The sequence below is a fragment of the Sciurus carolinensis genome, chromosome 5, assembly GCF_902686445.1.
Source record: "Sciurus carolinensis chromosome 5, mSciCar1.2, whole genome shotgun sequence".
NCBI lineage: Eukaryota > Metazoa > Chordata > Mammalia > Rodentia > Sciuridae > Sciurus > Sciurus carolinensis.
The window spans coordinates 10,823,272-10,842,062 of NC_062217.1; the positions used below are offsets into that span (position 1 = coordinate 10,823,272).

The 18,791-nt window shown below is 48.5% G+C and overlaps 1 protein-coding gene across 2 annotated transcripts in view; it reads left to right on the forward strand.

The window, feature by feature from the left end:
- Ggact (gamma-glutamylamine cyclotransferase) overlaps positions 1–18,791 on the forward strand; it is a 38,588-nt gene that overhangs the window by 4,335 nt on the left and 15,462 nt on the right. The window lies entirely within an intron of this gene.

Genomic DNA, 18,791 nt, shown 5'->3' on the forward strand with positions numbered 1-18,791 from the left:
CGAAATGGCTGAATAGGCAGGATAAAAAGAGATGCTGCCACCTTGAGAGTATTTTACCTGTCCATCTACAGGGTGGAGAGTCCAAAGCTCCCCACAATTCTCCTCTCTTAGTACCTTGCCCATCATGACGTGCTGAACCAGAAGCCCGGCTGGCCTCTCCTGACCCTCTTGACTCATACAGGAAAGAGCTACTGAATAACCATATTAGTTTCATAGGTTTTCCATCACAAATTACCCCAAACCGGGAGACTTAAAACAACAAATTTATTCTCTCCCAGTTCACAGAGATTCAGAATCAGAAATCCAGGTGTGGGCAGGCCTGTACTCCCTCCGGAAGTGCTATGGGAAAATCCCTCCTTGCCTCTGCTGGCCGGTGGTGGCTCTAGGTGCCCCTTGGCTCACGGCTGCCTTGCTCCCGTGTCTGTCCCGTCATCACATGGCCCTCTCCTTTCTCATAAGGACAGTTCCCACTGGATTTAAGGCCCATCCAGATCTCCAGGGTGATCTCATCTCAGGTCCTTCACTTAACCACATGTTCAAGGTGCCTTTGCTGGATGAGGGAATACGCTCAGTTCTGAGGATCAGACATGGACCTTTTGGGGGGGCCTTTATTCTCTCTGCTTCTCTTTGCAGCACAGCAGCCACCCCAGGGTCAGAGTGGCTCCCCAGGCATTTGGTGGCAGACACTTCAATGCTAGCTGCCCTGTCCTCAAGGCCTGTCTGCACCTCCACTCTACACTGAGGTGGCCCGTGTGCTCTAGCCCTTCAGGCCTCTCCTGCCTCCGCATTGGTACGAGGGTGTCTTCGTCCATTTTGTGCTGTTGTGACAGAATACCTGAGCTGGGTAATTTGTAAAGAATAGAGATTTATTTCTTACAGTTCTGGAGGCTAGAAGTCCAAGATGGCGGTGCTGCATCTGGCTTGGGCCTTCTTGCTGCATCGTCCCATGGTAGAAGGACAGGAGGGTGAAAGCACCAGGAGGGGAGAAGGGCCAGGTGGACTTGCTCATCTTCTTGGGAGCAAGCGCTCTGCAGCAGCTGTTTTGCCTGTTTAAAGTTTGTGATCGTTTCCCTTAGGCGATTAGTGGTTTTTGCATACTAGCCCGCTGCTGGACTGGGGACTCTGATTAATAAGCCTTCACCCTCCTCATGTAATCATTTGGGGTGGTAATCACAGCTGCCTACTTTGAAGACTCTTTCTCCCTCAATTTCACTTTCTGTAAAGTTAGGTGTAGTTCATGAAAGCCTAATACAAACTCATGAGAGGGAAACAGTCCACCTGATTAAAGAACAGAGGACCGTTGGGCCACATTCCTAGGAGTAGTTGGAAAAACCAGGTCACTGTCAGTGTGACAGTTATGTGAAGAGTCAAGAGCAACAAGCTCTTACAGCAGAGGCCAGGTAGCTAGGTATGCTGGGTCCCAGGCCCTGAGGTCAGCTGTGACACACTGTGGCTATATTGACTGCAAGAACTTTCCAGAAGGTGTTACCTGCTGGTTTCTCTAGTCTCTATGGTCACTTTCCATCTGTGCTGACTGGCAAACTGAACACATACAAATTCCATTGACCCAGATATCAATATACAGGTTTGAATGACTCTAATCCAGAAACTGGAAATGTTCCAAAATCTGAAACTTTTTGAGTGACAAAGTATCAGATTTCAGAGCATTTTGGATTTCATATTTACAGATCAGGAATGCTCACCCCGTAAAGTCCATGCAAATATCCTCAAATCTGAAAAAACTGAACTCTGAAACACTTCTGGTCCTGCATGTTTCAGGTAAGGGATATACAACGTGTCACGGTGGCAAAAGTGTTTTTATCATGTAGCTTTTGAAGAATATTTCTTAACAAAGTCACCTGTGACACACTTGTGTCTAGAGAAGTTTGCCACTGGCATTGTTTGGGATTGGAACCCCCCACAGAAAAAAAGCAGGTTTTGTGTTTGGAGATTTCTCTGTGGCCTCATAAGTTCCGGTATCTCTTTACCAGTGAATGGTTTTCGAGGTCAACTTTGTGATCCACAGGCCCCTTAGAAAACATCTGTTTCCCTTTCTAGTCTTTTATTTTAGTTGTGGCAGTGTAAATGATAAACCCTTGATGAAGAAAGACCGGGGAAATATCATTCCTGGCCTTCATGCTTAACAAGGAGGTTGCTCCTGCAGAGACACCTTCAGGTAGGGGACCCTCCTCCTCCTCCTTTTTTTTTTTTTTCCTCCCCTGCCCTCCCCTCCCCTCCCCTCCCCTCTCCTTCCCTCTCCCTCTGCCTTTTACTATGAACATTGCCAAGACCTTAAAAGTGGAGTGTAAAACCTCTCCCTCACCAGCCACACGCATCTGGGACCAGCGTGGCTTACAGGCGGGTTTGTGTTTTGGAGTTTTGTTTGCTTCTGGAGGATTTTGAAGCAAATGCTATAAATCATGTCATTTCATCCCCAAATGTTGCAGTAGGAATTTTATTTAAAAGATTCTTCTTACATACCTAAAATCCTAACTATTAATGAACAAAAATCCCATGATATCTAATATGGTATTTGTAGTTCACTGGTTTTGTAAGAATAAGGTCTGCGCAGGCAGCTTCTTCTGATTGGAGCTGGGAAGAGCCCATTCCTCAAGCTTGCTTCTACATCTCAGGTGCCTGTTATTAGTAAATGTATGTCGGGCACTGATTTAGTTCAATTCCAAGTGCTCTTCTACTTTTTACTTCTGTTTCAGAGTAGTTGCATTAATAATATGTGGGTATATCGTTTAAATTTATGTACAGGAAAATTGACCTTTTTGGGTTTTAAATGTGTAGGTTCTTGTAACCATCTTTACAACCCAGCTCCCCAGAACACTTCCATCCCCAGAACATCCAGAAGACCTCCCTCCTTCTGCCCTTCCTAGTCGCACCCTCCCTGGTGACCAGTCATCTCTTCTACATCCTTATAAATTTTGCCCTCTCTTGAATGTCATGTAAGTGGACTTTACAGCATGCAACCACTGAGACTGGCTTCCATCACTCAGACAGTGCCTTTACCACTCGTCCGTGTGGGCATCCTTTTTTGATGCTGTGGTCTGTACATCCATGGTGCGTGCCCATCCACTGTGAGAGGATGTCTGGATTATTTACAGCTTCCAGTGATTATGAAGAGAGCTGCTGCAAACACTTGTATGTAGGCTTTTGTTTGAAGAAAATCTTGTCTTTCTAGGGTGACTCCCTAGGAGTACAATTGCTGGTAAGTGATGCTTTACTTTTATAAGACATTGCTGGACTTAGTTTTATAGGAAACTGTCCAGAGTGGCTCTGCCTCCTTGTGCTCCCACTAACAGTGACGAGGGAGTTCCAGTTGCTCCACGACCTTGTCAGCACTTCATATTATCAGCTTTGGGTTTGGTTTGGGGTTTCCGGGTTTTTGTTTGTTCCGTTGATTTTTTTTTTTTTTTTTTTTTTTTAGCCATCCTAATAGATGTGTGTATTTTTTGTTAATTATCTGATTTCAGGTTTTTGAGATTATAAAAGAATATATTTAACCTTGAATAAATTACAGCATTACATTTATTTTATATATTTGTTATTTGATTTTTCTGATGATTTTCTACATTTAAATATGGTAAATATTCTATATTGAAACATTAATTAAAACCAGAATGTTTTACAGACTAGAGTCTCTTAAATCTCACCAGTTGAGAGATCACACTTGGCAGAGGAGTGCGAGATGATAATATCTGGATGTGTGTTTTGCAGTGATCAGTTCATCACACGCGCCATGTCTTGTTCGGCTAGTGGCCAATTGTGCCGTGTTTGTTTTTGCCACTGGTTTCATGCTAGATTAGGTTGATGGGTGAACAGTTAATTACCTGACAGCAAATTGAATGCACATGGCAAGTCATTTCGTTTCACTTTTAACTATAGTGAACACTGTTAGTTTGAAACAACGGACCTCACCGTGCTTCTGAAACAGAAGTCAAAGCTTGCATTTGACCACCTCTTTCCTTACAAAATCATGGCCAGCATAAGGAAGGAGACCCTTTGACTTTCCCTATCCTGTGCCTCCCCCTTCAGGTGATTCAGGGACTGGTCACTGGTCACTGTTAACTTCAAAGTGTGGAGTTGTCTCCTGAGTTAGTTACCAAAATGCACTTTTGTTGTTGTTGTTGTTTGATTTGCGGTACTAGGGATAGAGCCCAGGGCCTCATGCATACTTGACAAGTGCTCTACCAGTGAGCCGCATCCCCAACCCTCAAAATGCACCCTTAATCTCAGTCCTCAGTCACTCCTCCCACCAGATGAAACCGTGAAAGTCTCCAGACACAGCGTCATTGCTGAAGGAGGCCCTGTCTGTAAATTCAAGCCTCACCCCTTAGCCTCTGTGCGTCAGGCTTCCAGCTGGTGGCAATTTTAAAACCTAGGGGTTAGAGGGTCCCATTAACTATCTGGAAGAAGGGTGGCATAGAGGTTTTTCTCTGGGACTTGATTCTTCCTCCTTTGCTTCCAAAATGGTGCTGGAGGGTCAGACCTGTTGACACGCCTTCCTTTCTAACTGAGGGATGTTAGAAAGAAAAAAGCTGAGAGGACACAGGAAGGAAGATGGAGGGCAGAAAGCCAGTGTGTATTTGAGGTAGTTGTGGTTGGAAGCCTTAGAGACCAAGAACTAGGAAGATGTGGTTCAAAGTGTTGAAGAAAGGGATGGACTGCTGCAGTCAAGTAACTTTTGGTTAAACACTAACATATTAATTAGGGCTAGAAAATGTCAGGAGCAGTGAAGGATTACTAAAGATGTTACCTCCAGGGGACCTAAGTCTTTGTTTTGTTTAAAGTTATTTATTTTGGTACTGGGGATTTAACCCAAGTACTCTTAACCACAGAGCCACATCCCCAACCCTTTTTATTTTTCATTTTGAAACAGGGTCTCGCTAAGTTTCTCAAGACCTTGCTAAGTTTGCTAAGACTGGCCTTGAACTTGCCATCCTCCTGTCTCAGCTTCCCTGGTTGCTGGGATTGTATGTGTGCACCACAACACCTGGTTTAAAGTTGTTTTTGAATCATCTTTAAGTGATATGCTTGTTGAAATTTTTTAATAAAGTCATATATACCTAGAGGGTGGGAGGAAGGGACAATGGGAACACATGAGGTCTTTTTTTGCAGTACTGGGGATTGAACCTAGGGTCTTTTTTTTTTTTGGCGGTACTGGGGATCAAACTCAGGGCCTTGTGCTTGCAAGGCAAGCACTTTACCAGCTGAGCTATCTCCCCAGCCCTAACACATGGGGTCTTTAATCCAGGGGTTTTAGAATACCAGAATAATACACCTGCTGCCCCCTGGCGGCAGCGTATTAAACAGTGCGGTTCACAGTCAAGAACAACCTAGCACTGCCCTGTCCCAAGAATCCTAGAGCAGGCTAGGAGATAGTTTTTCTTCCCCACTCTTGTGATTACTACCTGGGTGATCTCAGGTAAATCATTCAGTTTCAAGTCCATATTTCACTTTCTTCAACTTCAACATGTAATTGCTAAAGTTTTTTTTTTTTTTTTTTTTTTTTTTTAAGATTTAATGTCCTTTAATTCTCTGATGTTCACAAATATTGTGTAGTACGATGCCAAATTTCATTTCTTTCCCTTGGAATCTGTACCCTAATCCCAAGTAATTATTCAAGAGGGCAGGTTCTAGAATACTTCCTGGAGTGTGATGGGATTCAGCTCTGGGCAGAAACTGCATGGATCTATTGCAGCACAGTTCACATGAATCATATGATGACTCTGCATTATTATTTAAATGTTTAAAAGTTACATCATTCAAAAACAGTATTTTTTAGTAGTAGAAAAAAGGCATAATAAAACTTACCATCTTGGCAAATTTTAAGTGACCAAGTAGTGTTACGTGTCTTCACATTATCGTGCCATCTTTGCTGTTATCCAGTTGCAGAACTTTTTCTTCTTGCAGAACTGCAGGTCTGTACAGTAGCTCCTCATTCCCCTCTTCTCCCAGCCCCTGGTAACTACTGTCCCGTCTGTTGTCTCCATAAATCTATTTGAGATACCTCACTTAAGTAAAATCATGCACTGTTTGTCCATTTGTGACTGGCTTATTTCACTTAACATCATGTCCTCACAGTTCATTCATACTGTGGCAGAATTTCCTTGGGTGGCTTCCATTGCTTGGCTGTTGTGAATAGTGCTGCAGGAAATGTGGGAAGCCACGTCATACCATGTTTGTTAGTGCAGAGAAGGGCCTATATAATTTTCCTGTGCATTTAGTTAAAATTCGTTATAAAGAACATTAGTCAACCATACTAAATAATTGGTATATGGATTTTTGTATGGATGAGTAATTTTGAAAGGAACCAGGACTGGGGGTGTAGCTCAGTGGCAGGGCATTTGCCTGGCATATGGGAGGCCCTGGGTTCAATCCCCAGCATTAAAAAAAAAAAAAAAAAGTAAAAAGCTAAAAAGGAATATTTATTGGACCCAACAATATACTAGGCTCTGAATCTGTGATGCACACTAATATTTATCCCTTATAATTCTGTGGTTTATCCTTCTCTCAGAAGGAGACTGATAGTTCTTAAAATCCCCTGTAAGCCAGAATGCGCCTATACCTTACCTCCACACGTTGGTCCTCAAGGTGGGCATTATTTGTCCTGGTTCTCAGTGCTGTAACTAATGTTCAGAGATGAAAATCTTTGAACAAGGGCACAAAGGTGGCAGGGCTTGGCTAACTGTGAAGTGCAGTACACCTCCTTCAGGTTGTGTGTTCTGCATACACCACACTGGCTCCTGCTGCCGGGAGTAGCACCAAGCAGCTGCAATCTGAAGGAGATTGGAACAATATCATAAAAGTGCAGTGTTTATAATAACTTAGAAAAACTTTCATAATATCTTTGTATGAAATAGCAACCCTTTGCCTTTTGCTTGCAGGGAGAGCATTATAGAAGAGTTTATCCAAACTGCATGGCCAAGGCCTGCTCCTGGGAGGTTTTGCAGAATGAATCTCCCTGCTTTAAAGGGTGGTCCCCATGTGCTGAGTCCCACGTTTCTGAGGTCACCCTCCACTGCCTTAGTATTTTCCCTTCCTTCCTTTGGTTTGTCAGGGAGCTAAGACCAGTGCCATTGCACCTTGCCCCTGGGTCTTCAGTGCCATGGCGCTTGGGGCTGGCTCTGGAGCTGCTCCAGCACTGTTTCACACAGGTAAAGGGCTAAAAACTGTCCTTAGAGGGGTGGTTTTCTTGGAGACTCCATAAGCTCCTGGGGAGCCAACACAACATTCTCTCACATAGGGGACTTCCGCGTGAACAAAGAAGTAGTGGTGTAGCATCTGAGAGCCACTGAAGCCTTTCTAAGAGTGTCTGGGCACTCAGGGTAACATTTCTTGGGACTTCAGCCCCCTAGAGATGGGTGAGGAACCAGACCACTTTCAGAGACTTGTCTGAGGTCTTTAGTAGCCTGCGATGCAGGATGTTGGCCAGTAAATATTAAAAAAAAAAAAAAAAAAAAAAATGGGAGTAGCAGAAATTCTTAGCTGCCACCAAATATCCCTTCCCTTTCTTAGTTCTTGATCCCATTTTATTCAGTGACCCATGTGCCTAAATGTGGTGAACAAGAGAGGTGAGCAGATGTGTGTGGGACTTCCGGGGAGAGACTGAAAAGGAGCCCGATTCAACTGGGAGTAGGCCTGGTTGGTCACCTGCCCTTCCTCCATCCTGCTCCTTTGAATGTGACCGTATGGCTGGAATTTCAACCGTTTTTTTTTTTTTCTCATGAGGGGACTTGAGAATGGAAAGCATCCGCTAGTTGTGAAACAGAAGCATTGGATGGCACAAATGGCCGCAGATTCTTCCCGGCCCCTTACACGTATGCCCATGCAGTGTGACTTTGCAGCTCTTCTCGTATGCGGAGGGAGTCTGTGCTTTTTTCCTAGAACCTGTAGAGCGTCTGAGCCTGCGTAGGGCAAGTAGGCTTTCTTCCTGTGGGGAGGTACAGCCCAGGCGGCGGAGGGGGAGGCGACTGAGGTTGGAAATTCATTACATGTGGAAGGGTCAGTTAGTGCGCTGAAGCTCATGGGAGCCAGGTGTCCCCGCGTCGGAAAACAGTGTGACAAATACAGAATGAAGAAAACTGGAATGAATCCTGTGATGTGGTTTGGGTTGAGTGCATTGGTGTAAACTTGTGGTTTTCAATATAGAAGTAAACACAGTTGTAAATGTGTTGGTGTAGACATATTCTATTGAGGAAGGTGGGGGCATATGCACCCCAATAGCAATGGGTGCACCTCACTCCCAGATATTGGCTTCTAAATACCATTTTTCACTAAGGGGAATAAGGGCTCATTAGAGAAATAACTGGTCGCAGGGCTGGGACATAAAAGACCAAGGCAAGCCCAGAACATCTTAAGCTAGAAAGCAGGGAGAGTGCTCATAGAATGGGTCAAGGGGACAGAGAAGCCTGCTGGAGTGAGCCCCATCTATCCAAATTGAGGACAGTTTGAGCATCAAAAAAAAAGGGATAGCTTTGGATATAATAGGAAACTGTGGTCCACACACATATACGTGAGTGAATGAACAAGGGGCAAGTTTGATGGGGAATGAGGTATTTGCATTGTCTCAAAGTACCTCCTATCAGCTAGAAAAGTGGAGAGGGAAACTTCACTGTGCAGAAGACTGTCATCACCTTTATGGTGTGATCAGAATGAACATCATCAATAAGGAGACAAATTGAAATCATGTGCCATGATTAAAGTAATGAATCTTAATTAGGAGGCACTATCTGACCATACCAAATTCAGGGATATTCAATGAAATGAATAGCCTGAAGCTCTTTAGCAGATCATGATTGTTAAAGATGGAGGAATTCTTCCAGACTAAAGGAAACTAAGGACGTGACAACTGAATGCAGTTGGTCTGCACTGGGTCCTTTTGCTGTAAGGTACATCATTAGGATGGTTCACAAATTTTAAAAGGTCTGTGCAAAGGTAATAATTCCAGTGATGTATGCCAGTGCCCTGATGTGAAGGGTTGATGGAAGTCGCAGTCTTTTTATGACCTAATCTCAGAAGTATTGTCTCATTGTTTCCTCTGATTATTTGAAGGCAGGCACTGAACTAGCCTATGTTCTCTCAGGCAGGAATTGTACAAGAACCAGAAGTCAGGGGCAGACTCCTTAGGGGCTGGGTGGCCACCCACCAGACCTCTCTCTCGGGGAATAGGCCGAGGCATGGCCTTGATTGTCTCTTGGAGCCATCACTCCACCTAGGGAGGGAGCAGCAGCAAGACCAACTAAGATGGGATTAAGTGTCTCACCATACCACACAGCTAGAGCAGGGAGTGGGAGGGTGCAGGGAGCCGGGTGCCCAGCCACAGGTAGAGGTCACCTTTAGACTCCTCTGATGACAAACCTGAGTTTAAAAAGCGTAACTCATCAACTCCCTTATTGTTAGTGGTTGTTGAGGGGCTGGCTCATGGACATCAGTGGTCCGAAGCCAGCTTGCACAGAGACTTCTGCAGTCTTCCTGTGCTACCTGGAAACCAGTGAAAGTGTTTCAAAGCACACTGCCAAGAAAGTGAAAGAGCGGGGCTGTCACTGTAGCACCTGCCTTTCCTGTCCGTAGTTAAACAGGCAAATAGAGTTGTCAGCGTTGTCAGGTAGGTTGACTGCATCAGGCTCTGACATGGACTCACCCCATTGGCAGTCCATGCTCTGATCTTAGGCGTGGTGTGTACAGGGCTGTTTCTTTCCTTCTGAAAAACACCCTCTTTTTTCCCCTGCAGTGCCAGGGGTAAGACCCAGGGTCTCCCACATGCTCAGCAATCATTTTACCACTGAGTTACAACCCCAGTCCTTTTTTTTTTTTTTTTTTCCTTTTCAGATGGGGCCTCACTGAGTTGCCCAGGCCTGTCTTGACCTTGTAATCCTCCTGCCTCAGCCTCCTGAGTGACTGGGTTAGAGGTGTGTGCCACCCCCCTGGCCAGTCTCCCTGTGTTTTAAGTCTGGTCTGAATACAAATAACTTTCAGAAACGAAGTCGTCGGGGATTTTGAGTTGTTAGTTTGAGGCCTGTCATCACCACGCCAAACAAGATTGTGAATTTGGGGAGTCCAGCTACCCATATGATGGGCAGCGGGGTCACAGTACTGGGGAGCGGGAAGCAGCAGGCCACCACTTGTGCCGTGCTGCACACAGAACCGGCCTTCAGACTGCTCCTCCCATCATTATATTCAAAAGCCAAAGCCAGCAGAGCTGTTTTAAACCTCTGTGCTCCCAGGAGTCACGGCGGGTGAAATGTGGCCTCTGGGAGGACCTGCCACTGCCCACCCAGCTCAGAGCACTGGAGCCTAGTTCTGTCCTGCTGGTGGGACATTGAAAGGGCTAATGTGTATTAATGTGGAAAGGGCTACCTTTTGGTTCCTGAAGGTGTGCGCCAGGTGGGGGATAGTGGGGATTGAACCCAGGGTACTCTACCACTGAGCTACGTCCCCAGCACTTTTGATTTTGAGGCAGGACCTCACTAAACTGCAGAGGCTGGCCTCAAACTTGCAATCCTCCTGCCTCAACCTCCCGAGTCACTGAGATTACAAGTGTGCACTGCTGTACCTGGCTTCATGTTTATTTTTATGTAGTTTTAAATAATTTATACACTTAAAGTGCATTTTCTAAAAATGTAGGTTGACAAATATTAAATCTTCAATACCAGAAAAAGGTGTTTTTTTGGTTAATTGAATTTTCCACATAGATGAAGTTTAAGCAGAAATCTTTTCTGGAAAATTCTATGACAATGAGTTAGTGTGCCTTCTGTTTCTACAGAGCTTGAAACCCCTTTAATCAAGAGGCGGTAGTTCAAAGCATGAGTATAAAATTAAGCCGCCCCTCCCACCATCAATAGCTCCGCCTTGGATAATGTCCACTGTAGTAGACCCAGGGCTCCCTGACGGAGCTCAAGTCTGTGGCCTCAGTGGGCCCTGGCAGCCCCTGTCCAGCGTTGTACCTGCCACAGTGAATGCAGAGTGGCCTCTGCAACCAGAACCCTCTGCGTCTCCCCTGCACTCGGTGCGGTTAGCACCGTGGAAGGAACGGCGAGCTGGTGACCCTGGAGGCTCGGTTCCTGTTGGTGGAGGGAATTTCAAGCTAAATATTGGAAACAATTTTGTCAAGTCTTTGTGATTCAAATAGAAAAGAGAAATTGGCTAATTGGGAATTCCAAGGACCAGATGACTGACATCTGGTTTTCCCTTGGGGAGGGAGAGGGTTACCGAACCTCCTGCTCCTACGTAGAGGACTTACCTCACGTGTGCAAGGCCTCAGGTTCAACTCCAGCACCACAGAAAGAAAGAAGAAAAAGAAAACAGTAGAAAAATAACTGAGTCGTAGGGTGGGAAGTGACCAGTCCACTAAGGCACAAAAGTCGGAGGGGCTTGTGATGAAGGTGGAACCTGAGCTGAGACGTCCCAGGTGGGTTGAGTTGGGGTAAGAAACAGGATGGGGGTCTGGAAGGTACAAAGAGATTGGAGAGGGAGGCTGCCAGGAGCCAGGAGCGCGGGCTCGGCTAAGATTCAGGGGTGGGAGACGAGGTCCGTTGTTTGGGGTCCTGAACGGCAGAGGAGAGGGACGTCCTATGTCCCTGGGCTCTGCTTCTGGGGGGACCAGTGTGGCTTTGAGGTGGAGGTGGTGTGGAGGGGAAACTCGGCGTGTAACAAGGTGTCGCTTGTAACTCTGGGAGGCTGGCGACAGCTCCCCTTGGCGTGATGGAGGCTGCAGGACAGCCGGCAGGGACAGGGCATGGCCGCTGGAGCTCTCCAGCCTGGACATCGCCAGTGGCATTTATGAGACAAAGCTGGAGAGGAACTGGCAGGAGAGGAAGGTGGGAGTCCAGAAACCAGTGCGTGAGCGGCACATCCGGGGGCTGCCGGGCAGGCTCAGGCCCTCGGCACGGTGGAGGCCGTGGGAGCCGATGTTCCCAAACAGGACGGGAGGGACGAGGCTTCGCCTGCCCTGCCTCTTGTGGACGTGGCTCAACTCGGGCCACCGCAGCACCATCTGGGCCAGGCTTATTTTCTCACGGTTCTGGAGGCTGGAATTCTGTGGCCAAAGCGTGACAGGGCTGGTTTCTTAAGAGGCCTCCCTCCGTGGCTTGTCGGTCGCCTCTGTGTGTCTGCGTCCTGATCTCTTGGGGGGCACTGGCCCTGCTGGACCGGGCTCACTCTCATGACCTCGTTTTGACTTAGTCGCCTCACCTCCAAACACAGCCAGATGTGGTGACAACAGCTGGGAACTTGGGAAGTTTACCCAGGTGGCCTGGGCGTGCTTTGCAATTCCAGGTGAACGACCCTGTGTTTTTCAGCTGTGGGGACAGGGCAGGGGCTTGGCAGCGCTTTTTCTGGGGAAGGAAGAGCTCGGACCCGAGTCAGGCCCCTGAGGGAGGTCCCCGCTCTGCTTACCAGCTGTGGGGCTTGGGCAGGTTCCCCTAGGTCCTGGGAGGGTCAAGTGGGTTGATGTGGAAGGTTCACTTGGCACGTGGCACGTGCCCTGGAGAGCTGGTCAGGTGATTCCTGACACCAGGCCGAGAGGACAGTGGTCCTGCAAGGGAAAAGGGGGTTTTCTGTGCAAAACTAACACAGGTGCCTGGGCAGGGAAGTGGAGCCGCGGCCTCCCACACAGTTGTGCAGACGGCTGGGGCGTCTGTCCAGGCCAGCCGGGCGGTGGGCAGCTGGAATCCAGCTTCACAGGACGTCTGCCTGCTCTCCATCTCAGCCTTAGGCCGGAGCTTGCAAGCTCGGCAAGGTGAGGGCTCTGTCCCCTTCTCAGAGACACCCAAAGCCCAGGGAGGCTAAACGAAGTCACCCAGGGGCCTCCCCAAATCCAGTCCCTCCAAATCCCACTCTGGCATGTGGTCTGCAAAAGCTCTGTGTCCACAGCTCAGTGTCCAGCACCTTCTCAGAGCAGAGAGACTGGGGAGTAGCCCTTGGCAGGATCGGTGTATTTTCTACTGGTTTTTCTCATTGAAAACGACTTTGTTCATTGGGCCTGCAGTTCACTGAGCACAGGAGTGTTTTCTGCGGGGAGGGCTTTTCTTCTGAGGGTGGCGTTTATGTGGCCTGAAGTGATACCCACTGCTGCTCTGCACGTTCAGAATCTCAGCGTCTCTGTGTCAACAGCACCAGCAACGACAAAGGCCGCGTGTCTCAGAAGAGCCCTTCTGGCTAGACCTGGTTCTAGAATGGGTCCAGAACTGGGGCAGTGAGCCGAGAGGCAGAACCTCCCAGGCCGTTTGCATTCTGAGTGATCAAGAGGAAGCAGCTCCCTGGGGCAGTTCTTAACTCATGCGGGATCTTGCTTATACCAGGAGAAAACGTAACCAGAAGGTGACACAAAACAAAGTGCAAGGAAGTTTGTAGACGGTTAGTAATGGAAGAGTCATGGGGCAGCGTGACAGGGAACACTGAACCCAGAGGTTGAGTGTCCCGGACTGTTGGTGTCTAATGACATGCAGGCGAGTGTCACCAGAGCTTCCCTGAGAGCAGAATAATAATCGGGGGCAGAGGAGGTGTGTCTCCTGGGGCTGGGTCCCAGGCAGTGTGTGACCATGGGGGTCAGGGGTGTGCACTTGTGATGCGATGACACCCACTCCCACTGAGCCCTGGAGGAGTCGGGGAGCTGCAGCCTGGCTCGTCAGAGAGGCTCTGGATTTCAAAGGTTCTGACCCAGTTTGCCACACGTATATCACTTTTGTTAGATCACATGCTCTGGCTCTTAGAAAACAACTCCATTGTGCTGTGGGACACTGTGTCCTAGGAACACAAAAAAGCACCTTGGCCAAGAGTCTAGGAAAACAAGATTATGTGAAGACATGGATGCATCTACCACGAAGCCGCAGGCGAGCGGCAGGGACCCCTGGGGTCAAGTGCTGTAAGAGTCCTCAGCCCGGAGGCCTCGTAGGTGAAAACAATAGAAGCAAGTGTTTGTCCAGCAGGCCGCTTGTGCCTGAGACCAAACCAGGGCTGATTCTCCAGCAGATCCCGGCTGAGCAGCAGAGGAAGTGGCAGGAGCCTACAGCTGCCAGGCACTGTGCTGCACACCTGTAATCCCAGCAGTTCTGGAGGCCGAGGCAGGAAGGTCACAAGTTCAAGGCTAGCTTGGGGGGCTGGGGAGATAGCTCAGTCGGTAGAGTGCTTGCCTTGTAAGCACAAGGCCCTGGGTTCGATCCCTAGCACCCAAAAAAAAAAAAAAAAAAAAAAAAAAAAAAAAAAAAAAAAAAAAGGCTAGCTTGGGCACCTTAGCAAGACCCTGTCTCAAATTTAAAAAAATAAAAAGGACTAGGGTTATAGCTCAGTGGTAGAGTGCCCTGGGTTTCATCCCCAGTAACTAACTCTCTCTCTCCCCTTCCTCCCCTCCCCTCCCCCCTCTCTCTCCCCCCTTCCTCCCCTCCCCCCCTCTCTCTCCCCGTCCCCCTCTCTCTCCCTCCCCTTCCCCCCACCAACACACACACAGAATTAGGAGTGTACCTTCCTTTTCTAGATTTTGGAAATATTTGTTTAATACTGGTGTTATTTCCTCCTAAATCTTCTAAGTGTTTGGTAGGGTTAACCAATGAAGCCACCTCATTCTACGTGAGGGTTTTAAACTGAGTGAATGCATATGAAGACATACAGGACTATTCAGGTCACCGTCTTCTTGAATGAGTTTTGGTCCTTTGTGCCTTTCAGGCAGTTTTTGTGTTTCATCTACATTGTAGAATTTATTGTGTTACGTTATCGGTGATATTCCTCAACTGTAATATACATGTAGGGATGTCCCTCCTCAGTTAGGGGGATGAGGTGCAGTCCACAAACGGCTCAGCGTCCACCTGGCTCTCTGTTCTTCCAGAAAGACCTGGGTGGGGCTGCATTCATACCTCGCTTTGCACATGGAGGAAGAGGGTCAGCCCTGCAGCCTGCTGAGTTGCGAGACGGGGGTCAGAACTCCCCCAGAGCCAGCGAGTGGGTGGGAGGAGGCCCAGGAGCTCCCTGGTCAGGCAGCCCCTCTGCTCCCACTGGTGCCCACAGCTGGGGAGGAGGGCTTGCCTGTGAAGAGGGCCCGCTTCCTGGAAAGTGATGTTTATTTCAACTGCAGGAGGAGGAGGGAGAGAAATCCCTGAACTTGAAAATAAGGGAGACCATTGTTATATTAAAACAATGCCAGGTTTGCATGAATTTTTTGAGGACAAACATTGAACTTACAAGGGATGGGATTGTTCTCTTCACACGCCCCCTTCTCTGCTCCCCCGTCTCAGTACCGGGTGCAGACCAGACTCAGGGCTGGGTTTCTGGGGAGGAGCAAAGGGTCAGACATTTAAGGGCTTCAGCTAGGCCTCGGGTAGCCACTTTTCCTCTTTTGGGGGACTTACTGAGATAGAGGTGAAGTCTATCAATGCCAATCAAGGGGGAGTAAGGGGACAGCAGGTGCCTTGTGGGCTGTGTGCACTGCTCCCAAGCTGGATAGCGGTTTCCTCAGCTGGGACAGTTGAGGCAGAGGAGAGGGTCCTCGAGTTTTCTTCTTCCTGTTTACCTATACAATTTTTGTTTGTTTGTTAATACAAAAAGTAGTTTGGGGCTGGGAGTGGTGACATGCCTGTAATGCCAGCTACTCTGGAGGCTGAGGCAGGAGGATTGCAAGTTCAAGGCCACCTGGGCAACTTACCAAGATCCTGTCTCAAAATAAAGGGCTGGGGGTAGTTAGAGTGCCCTGGTTTAATCCCCAGTCCCCTCCCCGCAAGAAAAAAAAAAAAAAGAAAGAGGGAAAGAAAGTCATTTAGGCAGGGAAATGAGAGCGCTCCCATAGACAAAAAAAAAAAAAAAAAAAAAAAAAGTTAGACTCCTGACGTGCTACGTGCCTGAGTTATGCAATTCAGAAAGTCAGTGAAGAGAGTTTTCTCTTAAAAAAAAAAAAAAGTAAAGAAAAACATATCTTTTGTTTTTGAAAAAGGTTTTATTTAAACAATACGTAAACTGAAGGGAGATGCCATCTGTCCCCCATACCCATGACGTAGGAAAGGGGGTTTACATTTTAACCAGGGATTCTGTAGCCCTGGGTGGACTGCACATTGGCTTTTACGTGCTTTTTTAGTCAGGTACACAGCAGGCTGTAAACCTGAGGGGCTGGTGTACCGGCTCCAGCCTCCATCCCAACCCTGTCCGCGCCTTTTGTCAGTGTTCCCACTTGACAGAGCTCGAATGGGAATGAGCTGGGGTGGTGGCCACACCTGTACTCATAGCCACTAGGGAGGCTGAGGCAGGAGGATGCAGGTTCAAAGCCAGCCTCAGCAACTTAGCAAGACCTCCCTGAGAAAAAGGGCTGGGGATGTGGCTCAGGGGTAGAGCACTTTGGGTTCAACCCCCTGTGCCACACACACCAGAAGAGGGCGCTCTGCATAGGCGTGCAGAGGTATGATAGGGTCAGTTCAGTTGGCTGGGTGGGTGGATCAGATTTGGACTCAGCATTCAGGCTTCTGACAGCGAATAGTGCGAGCTGCGGGTGAGGACTCGGGAATGTGAGTAAATGGATCCACCTGATGCAAAGCACTTAACAGCTTGTTCAGTAACATGCCCTTAATTTCTTCCCCGACCCCCTCATAAATCAGAGTTTTAACCGAATTTAACTTGGGGTAATTAATACAAGCCCTGAAAGGATTTGAATGCATTGGAGACGGCAATTAGTCGAAAAGCCCATTAGGCTTAGTTTTGAGTTCCGTGCTTTTATATTCTCAAAGGCTTATGCTTTAGGGTATAACTAGGTCTGTGTGAGAGCCGCGTGTCGGCGCCTCTTTCTTTGGTGCTACCGCGGGCGCTCACCATCTCCAGCGTGGCACGTCTTTATCTGCTGCCTCCTACCCGATCCTTGCAGGTAGTCGGTGCCTTTCCTGAGCACTTGAGCTGGTTTTAATAATATTTTTATAGAAACAATCTGTCATTGCCACCAAAAAACCGAATCCTGATTTCCAGGCCCACTGAAGGTGGAGCCTTACTCCTGACCAGCTGGCCGCTGACGGCAGAGGCCAGGAGACCGCTGTGCAGCTCACGCGTTGGTTTCTAGTGGTCGGCTGGGTTTGCAGTTCCCGTGAGCTCCTGATTTCATGTGCTAGGCAATGGGTCAGAATATTTTGTTAGCAGACCACTTCAAAGAGAAGAGAATGGCTCTGTGGAATATTTCATCGTTGTTCTTCCAGATTTCTTTTAACTTGAATTCAAGTTTTGGAATTTGCATTCCAAAACTCTCCATTTCTCACCTAAGAAACATAATTTTAAAAGGACTATGAAGTGTCTCTGAAAAAAAAAACCCTGTGAGTCGTGTACCAGGGCATAGTCAGTCCTGTCTCAAACCCAGCTGCCAAGTACTCCAGGCCGAATAAACATTCTGAGCAACGGCCAGCATGCAAGCTAAAAGCTCCAGGAGGCCTAGAAAGAGACAAGCCATTTGCTGCGTTTCCCAGTAGCCAAGGGTGGAAAATCCCTGTCTGGCCAACAGCCAGCAGGGACGGGGCCCTGGATGGGCACGGAAGGCTCTGACTGTGTCCCTTGTCCAGCCTCAGACGTCCCATGCACCCCTCGTCCATACCTCTGCGGTACTGACCTTGACTCTACCACCCTCTGTGAAGCCAGTTAGTAAACACAGAGCAGTCTGCCTGGTTTTGTGTGTTGCATGTTGGGCTCCAGGAAGTGACTGGGTGTAAGAGGCCACCATAACTGCTCGCAGAAGTACCTGGGAAATATTCAGTCTGTGGAGACCCTAGGTCTGCTATGGTGAGTGTCTGCTTTGATCCGGGACTGAGAGAGACACTGGTGATAACGACCAAGCCCGAGTGGCCTGCAGCCTGCCTGCCTTTCCTGAGCTCCGTTAGCGTTTATTTTTTAGGTCAACTTTCTTTGAGCTATGATTTGTATTCAACAAAAGTCCCAGATCAGCGTACAGGAGGAGGTATTGGCAAATGGCTTCCCCCTGGAACCACCTGGAACATGTCTGAGTATCGCCATCTCCCATCCCTGCAGAGTGCCTCCTGGGGAGTGCCCGCTGCCCCAGATGGGTCTCGTGGGTTCTAGATCACACCTCCCTACTGGGCACTGAGCCCTCTGCTTCAGCCCGGCTACCTGGGTCACATTACAGGTCTGGAGCACTTTGTTCTCTCTGGGCCTGGCTTTTCTGGCGGGGTGTGGATCTGAAGTGGTGGCAGAGCCCCAGAGTGAGATGCCCGTGGATTTGCACCGGTGTCCAGTACATAAGGGCTTCTGAGTGTCCTTAGGGGCGAGATCATCTTGTGTAGCCTTGAGCAGGACCTTGAGAGTGAAGTGGAGCTCTCAGCATGGACCAGGCCAGGGCCCTCCCTCCAAGGCGGCTGCCCTGCTGCCTTTAACCTCCAAGCTGCAGGTGGCACCAGCAGGTGCCTCCGGGTTCCTCGGGGCACCCTCGGGCTTGGCGCCTTCTCTGGCATTGGAGCTACTGGCCCCAGACCTGTGGTTGTCAGGCGTCTGTGTGGCTGCCGAGCCTGCTGGGAGCAGCAGGGGCCAGCTGCACCACTGCCGGGCTGTGCCTGGCCCTGGCACCCTGGCAAGTTCTCCACCCGCCTGTGTGCACAGGGCTCCTTCCTGGCCCTGCGTTTTGGGATTTTCCAGCTACTCTCTCGTTCCCTCCAGGTGGAGCGGGGAAGGCCAGTCTGCACTGGTGGTCCGTGTGTGTTCTGAAGATGGTACCACAATTGTTTTTAAAATGATGGGGCCCAAAACCCATGGAATGGTTGCCAAAGGCCACGTTCCTAGGGCCCCATAAGGCACTGTTCATTTCCCTAGACCATGAG